Source organism: Triticum dicoccoides, chromosome 7B (assembly GCF_002162155.2).
Source record: "Triticum dicoccoides isolate Atlit2015 ecotype Zavitan chromosome 7B, WEW_v2.0, whole genome shotgun sequence".
Taxonomy (NCBI): domain Eukaryota; kingdom Viridiplantae; phylum Streptophyta; class Magnoliopsida; order Poales; family Poaceae; genus Triticum; species Triticum dicoccoides.
Genome location: NC_041393.1, coordinates 708,028,170 through 708,034,451, shown reverse-complemented (window position 1 = coordinate 708,034,451; position 6,282 = coordinate 708,028,170).

Below are 6,282 nucleotides of genomic sequence, written 5' to 3'. Positions count from 1 at the left end.
ATCATTGTGGACAAATGCTTATGAGAACCAGACCAATGGAGATGAAAGGAGTTAACGTGCCACCAAACAGTTGGAGATGAAAGAAGTCAATGTGCCACATGATGGAGGGGGTGAAAGGGGTCAAATGCGCCACTCGACAAACACAGGTGAAAGGAGTCAGCACACCACATGACACATGGAGATGAAATGATTCAACACGATGCATGAAAAATGAGATGAAAGGATTCATCCCACTATGCGCTATATATGTTCCAAGAATCAAAAAACTCATATTTGGAGGGTCAGATGTCACCCAACGAGTTTTGTATAGAAAGACCTAGAGGCACCACTTAAGCTCATTGCTCCAAATATATTTTTGTAGGCACAATTTCATCTCCATTTGTCGTGGCACGTTGACTCCTTTCATATATTTTTGTAGGCATTTTCCACAATGATAGTAAATGTTGACACATCCTTTAAATCAAATTACTAAGGTTTGATATCATATGATTGTATCTCATAACATAATTATTCACGTTCGTGATTTGCAACATGTCTGGATCCGGAACTAGGGACAGGTGAGGATGTTGGCGGTGGCACGCGGCGTGTGGCAGGGTTGGCGGCAGGGGCTCTATAAGTTTGCTAGCGGCAGCACAAGGCAGGATTGGGGCACGTGGCGCATGCAGTGTCTTGGTCGAGGGTTGTGCTACGTCTAGAGCTTGGGTCGGTTTTCCTTGAAGAGGAAAGGGTGATGCAGCAGAATAGCGTAAGTATTTCCCTCAGTTTTTGAGAACCAAGGTATCAATCCAGTAGGACGCTCCTCACAAGTCCCATGAACCTACACAAACAAACAAAGAACTCGCAACCAACGCGATAAAGGGGTTGTCAATCCCTGCATGGCCACTTGCGAAATTGAGATCTGATAGAGATAATATGATAAGATAAATATATTTTTGGTATTTTATAATATAGATGCAAAAAGTAAAGATGCAAATAAAAGTAGATTGAAAGCTTATATGATAAAAGATAGACCCAGGGGCCATAGATTTCACTAGAGGCTTCTCTTGAGATAGCATAAGTATTACGGTGGGTGAACAAATTATTGTCGAGCAATTGATAGAAAAGCGAATAATTATGAGATTATCTAGGCATGATCATGTATATAGGAATCACGTCCGTAACAAGTAGACCGACTCCTGCCTGCTCTACTACTATTACTCCACATGTCGACCGCTATCCAGCATGCATCTAAAGTATTAAGTTCATAAAAATAGAGTAACGCATTAAGAAAGATGACATGATGTAGAGGGATAAACTCAAGCAATATGATATAAACCCCATCTTTTTATCCTCGATGGCAACAATACAATATGTGCCTTGCAACCCTTTCTGTCACTGGGTAAGGACACCACAAGATTGAACCCAAAGCTAAGCACTTCTCCCATGGCAAGAAAGATCAATCTAGTAGGCCGAACCAAACCGATAATTCGAAGAGATTTGCAAATATAACTCAATCATACATAAAAGAATTCAGAGAAGATTCAGATATTTCTCATAGATAAACTTAATCATAAACCCGCAATTCATCGGATCTCGACAAACACACCGCAAAAAGAGTTTACATCGAGTTGATCTCCACAAGAGAGTGGGAGAACATTGTATTGGGATCCAAAAAGAGAGAAGAAGCCAACTAGCTAATAACTATGGACCCGAAGGTCTGTGGTAAACTACTCACAACTCATCGGAAGGGCTATGGTGTTGATGTAGAAGCCCTCCATGGTCGATTCCCCCTCCCGGGGAGCGTCGGCGAAGGCTCCAAGAAGGGATCTCGCAGATACAGAAGGTTACGGTGGCGGAAATATTTCTACGGTGGCTCCCTGGATGTTTTCGGGGTACGTAGGTATATATAGGAGGAAGAAGTACGTCGGTGTCCGCTCGAGGGGCCCATGAGACAGGGGGCGCGCCCAGTAGGGGTGGGCACGCCCTACTATCTCTTGGCCACCTCGATTGCTTCTTGACTTAAACTCCAAGTTCTTCGGATCACGTTTGTTCCAAAAATCACGCTCCCGAAGGTTTCATTCCGTTTGGACTCCGTTTGATATTCCTTTTCTTTGAAACACTGAAATAGGCAAAAAAACAGCAATACGGGCTGGGCCTCCGGTTAGTAGGTTAGTCCCAAAAATGATACAAATGTGTAAAATAAAGCCCATAAACATCCAAAACAGGTAATATGATAGCATGGAACAATCAAAAATTATAGATACGTTGGAGACGTATCAAGCATCCCCAAGCTTAATTCCTGCTCGTCCTCGAGTAGGTAAATGATAAAAATAGAATTTTTGATGTGGAATGCTACCTAGCATAATTCTCAATGTAATTTTCTTTATTGTGGCATGAATGTTCAGATCCAAATGATTCAAAAAATAAAAGTTCATATTGTCAAAAGAAATAGTAATACTTCAAGCATACTAATAAAAACAATCATGTCTTCTCAAAATAACATGGCTAAAGAAAGTTCATCCCTACAAAATCATATAGTTAGGCTATGCTTCATTTTTGTCACACAAAGATGTTCCCAAATTCTACACCCCCGATGACAGGCCAAGCAATTGTTTCGTACTTAAATAATCTTAAACTTTTTCAACCTTCACACAATACATGAGCGTGAGCCATGGATATAGCACTATGGGTGGAATAGAATAATGATTGGGGATTGTGTGGAGAAGAAAAAAAGAAGAAAGTCTCACATTGACGAGGATAATCAACGGGCTATCGAGATGCCCATCAATTGATGTCAACATGAGGAGTAGTGATTGCCATGCAACGGATGCACTAGAGCTATAAATGAATGAAAGCTGAACAAAATAAAACTAGTGGGCATGCATCCAACTTGCTTTCTCATGAAGACCTAGGGCATTTGAGGAAGCCCATCATAGGAATATACAAGCCAAGTTCTATAATGAAAAATTCCCACTAGTATATGAACACTAGAAATATATCAACTTGTGACCAGCACTATTGGTCACTGAATGGTCACTGTTTTCAATTTGTGACCTTTTTGTGACCAAAAACATAAGGTCAAAAGCTGGCAGTTGTAAACTGACTATATCGACCTCTCTTCTGGAATGGTCGTAGACGTTTACGATCAAAATACGTATATTTTGGCGTTTTGGTCACTAGCAACCTCCCCAGGCCACGTAGGCATCCAATGTGGCAAGCTGATGTGGCACAAGATCAGCCCGGTCCAATTCTGTCTTTTATATGGGCCGAGCCCACTAATTCCAATAGATTTATGTTTTTTTATGGTCAACTAAATGGGCCAAGCCCAATTTTTGCAAGTCTTTTCTTTTTTGGTCCCTTTACTTTTTCTTGTAAATTTCTTTTTTTTGGCCTTTTCATTTTGTTTTTTGCTGGCCTTTTCATTCTGGTTTTTATAACTTTTTGGCAGAACTATTATTTTCGCTATTTAAAATAAAATAAACAATTCCACAACAACATCATCAGTTGGTTGTAGCCTTTTCAGGTGCAGTACACAGGAATTCAATTTTGCCCATATATATTGTTTAGAAATTTTCATAATTTTGCTGTCAAAGCAGCATGTACACAGGAATACAATTTTGCTATCAAAGGAACATTGCAAACGTACATCTTCATGAAATCGTACATAAAAACCAGCAATAAAAAGATTACAATATGCCATTTGGCTCAGATCTTGCATGCGCAGTATCTCACATTCATGTACAGGAGAGGAGGAGGGGCTTGAGTTGTCCTGAAGGATACGCATTCCTGAAGGACACAAAAAGTAGAGGTATTATTTTGGACAATAAGATCCAAGACAACATTGTAGGCTATTAACGTAAAATAAGTTATTATCAGGTTAAGCCTCCTTAGTTTAGTGATCATTTTCTCATACAATTTTATTTCAACTAATAGTATCCAGAATCAAGCAAGGAACTAAACATCAGCAGCAAAAAGGTGAGAAACTGCATCAATCAACAAGATAATGGTTGTATGATTTGTTCTTCAGGAACTTGGACAACAGCAAAAAAGTACTGATGCAAGCAATAGACTACACAAAACCTTCATTAAAGGAGTACTCCAATTCATCTTTAAAAAAGTTTACACAAGCATTAAAGGAATAGTTTCAGCTAATTTTAAATACTCCAGCAGCAAATACTGCTAAGACTAATAGGCTAGTAGAAAATACTGCATTTTTGGAGTGTTAACAAATGTTCAGTAATTTATGGTGTACAGCAGCATCATCACATTAAGAAAGTGAGCTAAATTTTATAGTGCACAGAATCACTGGTTGTGCATAGAATCATAGCATTTATGGTGTACAACAGTAGCAGCATCACTGGTTGTTCACAGAATCAAAAATGCCGGATCATATAGTTTCACGCTAGGGGTAGAGTGATAGCATCGCAACACAGCTAAGCATCACTGGTTGTTTACAGCATCGCAATCCAGCGAACCACTAAAACAGAAGAGGAAAGCAGACAAGCAAATATATGATTTGAACAACTATATTACTAGCACATCCTTATGTGTTTGCCTTAAGAGTAGAATGATAGCATCGCAACACAGCTGAATGTCTTTGAACAAATACCAATCAAAAGCAAAACATTCTGCGCAACTTTTGATAAGACAATTTGGATTAAACAAAAAATTATGCTTAGCTAACTTAGAAACAAGAGAGGAGAAAGGACCTTGAGTTAGTGCTGCTGCTCCTCTCCATGCCGTGCATCACCCTCATCTCCTTCCCTGCAACAAGTGAGTTGAGTTCTCCTACAGAGCACCAATAAACATAGCAAACAGAGAGGCGTGAGGAACCCAAGTCCATAGCTGTCGGATCAAATCAAGCAGATGGGGGAGGGAGGGAGGGGAGCACCTTTCCCTTGGATGGCTCGATGACGGCACCGTGGACGTCGAGGTCCAGGTTGAAGAATACCTTGACAGCGGCGACCTTGACCTTGGTGGCTGGGTGCACCCCTGCCGCTCCTCGAGCAGGACAAGGCCGGCGGCTGCAGCTTGAGGAGAAGGGCACTGCTCCCAGATCTGTCACCCTCATTGTCGGTGCTCGACTCGTCCGCACCATGGGCACAACAACTACTCCCTGAACAAGCACAAAAGCATCATGCATTCACAAGATCGAACAGATCATCATATTTACCGAGTCCGAGCAAAAGCAGGTAATAATCATGATATGAGAGTCTCAACAGGTTAAAATTATTTCCATGCACGTTTGTAGCAACTGAATTATAAGTTTTAGCAACAATCTGTTACATTAGCTTGTTGTTGCAGTGAAAAGATCTGGGCAGGGAAGTAGTGATCATAAGTAAGCACCTTGGTGCTGCTGAACCATGGCCTCCATTTTGCTGCCACAGGGAGCTGGAGCTGGTTGACAGAGAGCCTACTGGAAGTAACGGGCACCCTCCCGTTAGTGTCTCCACTACAAACAAAATGTCAGTGGACATTATTTTCAGCATTGCATGTACACCACAAATCATTTCACTTCTATTCTGGAATGTCACATCAGAGACTCTAATCAAGTAGTATCCGAAAACGCCTATCATGCATACCTGTAAACCCAGACTCTGATGTTGTTCTTCATCAGCGACGACATAGGAGTGGAGGAGGCCGCTGGACTGCGCCTGCACACATAGAAACAAACACCCAGTGTCAACGACGACGACGTGCATGCACACAAGCACATGAGGATGAACACGACTCACCAGTCGATCCATGGCGGAAGTTCTCCTGCTTGTCGTGCGGGTAGAGGAAGGAGCGGTGTTGGTTGGCGTAGGAGTGGAGGAGGCCGCTGGACTGCGCGAGCTGCACGTCGGTGAGCGCCGCCACCAGCTGCCACATGTAGGCAGCCGACGTGTGCTGCGCATAGGCAGCCGACGTGCACCGCCACCAGCTGCTCGCATAGCGGGTGCACCGCCATCTCCCCGTTGAGCAGTTGCCGCTCCTCTTCCTCGGCCGTCGACGCGGCCGCGACCGCCACTGCCACTGCGGACGACGACAAGCACTCCCCTCCACCTCTGCCCCGAAGCTCATCTCCATGCCTCCTCCCTGGTCACCGACGCCTTGCGCGCCGGAGATGGCTGCCGGCCTAGATGGCGGTGACGGAGAGGGAGTTGGGTGAGTGGATGGGGAGAGGGAGTGGGTGGATCTGCCTGCCGATTGAGGGGAGAGGAGGGGGAGCGGCAGCGGAGAAGGGGGATCCGACGGGTTGCAACGCAGGTTGAGGTACGGGTGTAGGGTTAGGGAAGGGAGGTGGCTTGGGGGTGGCAATGC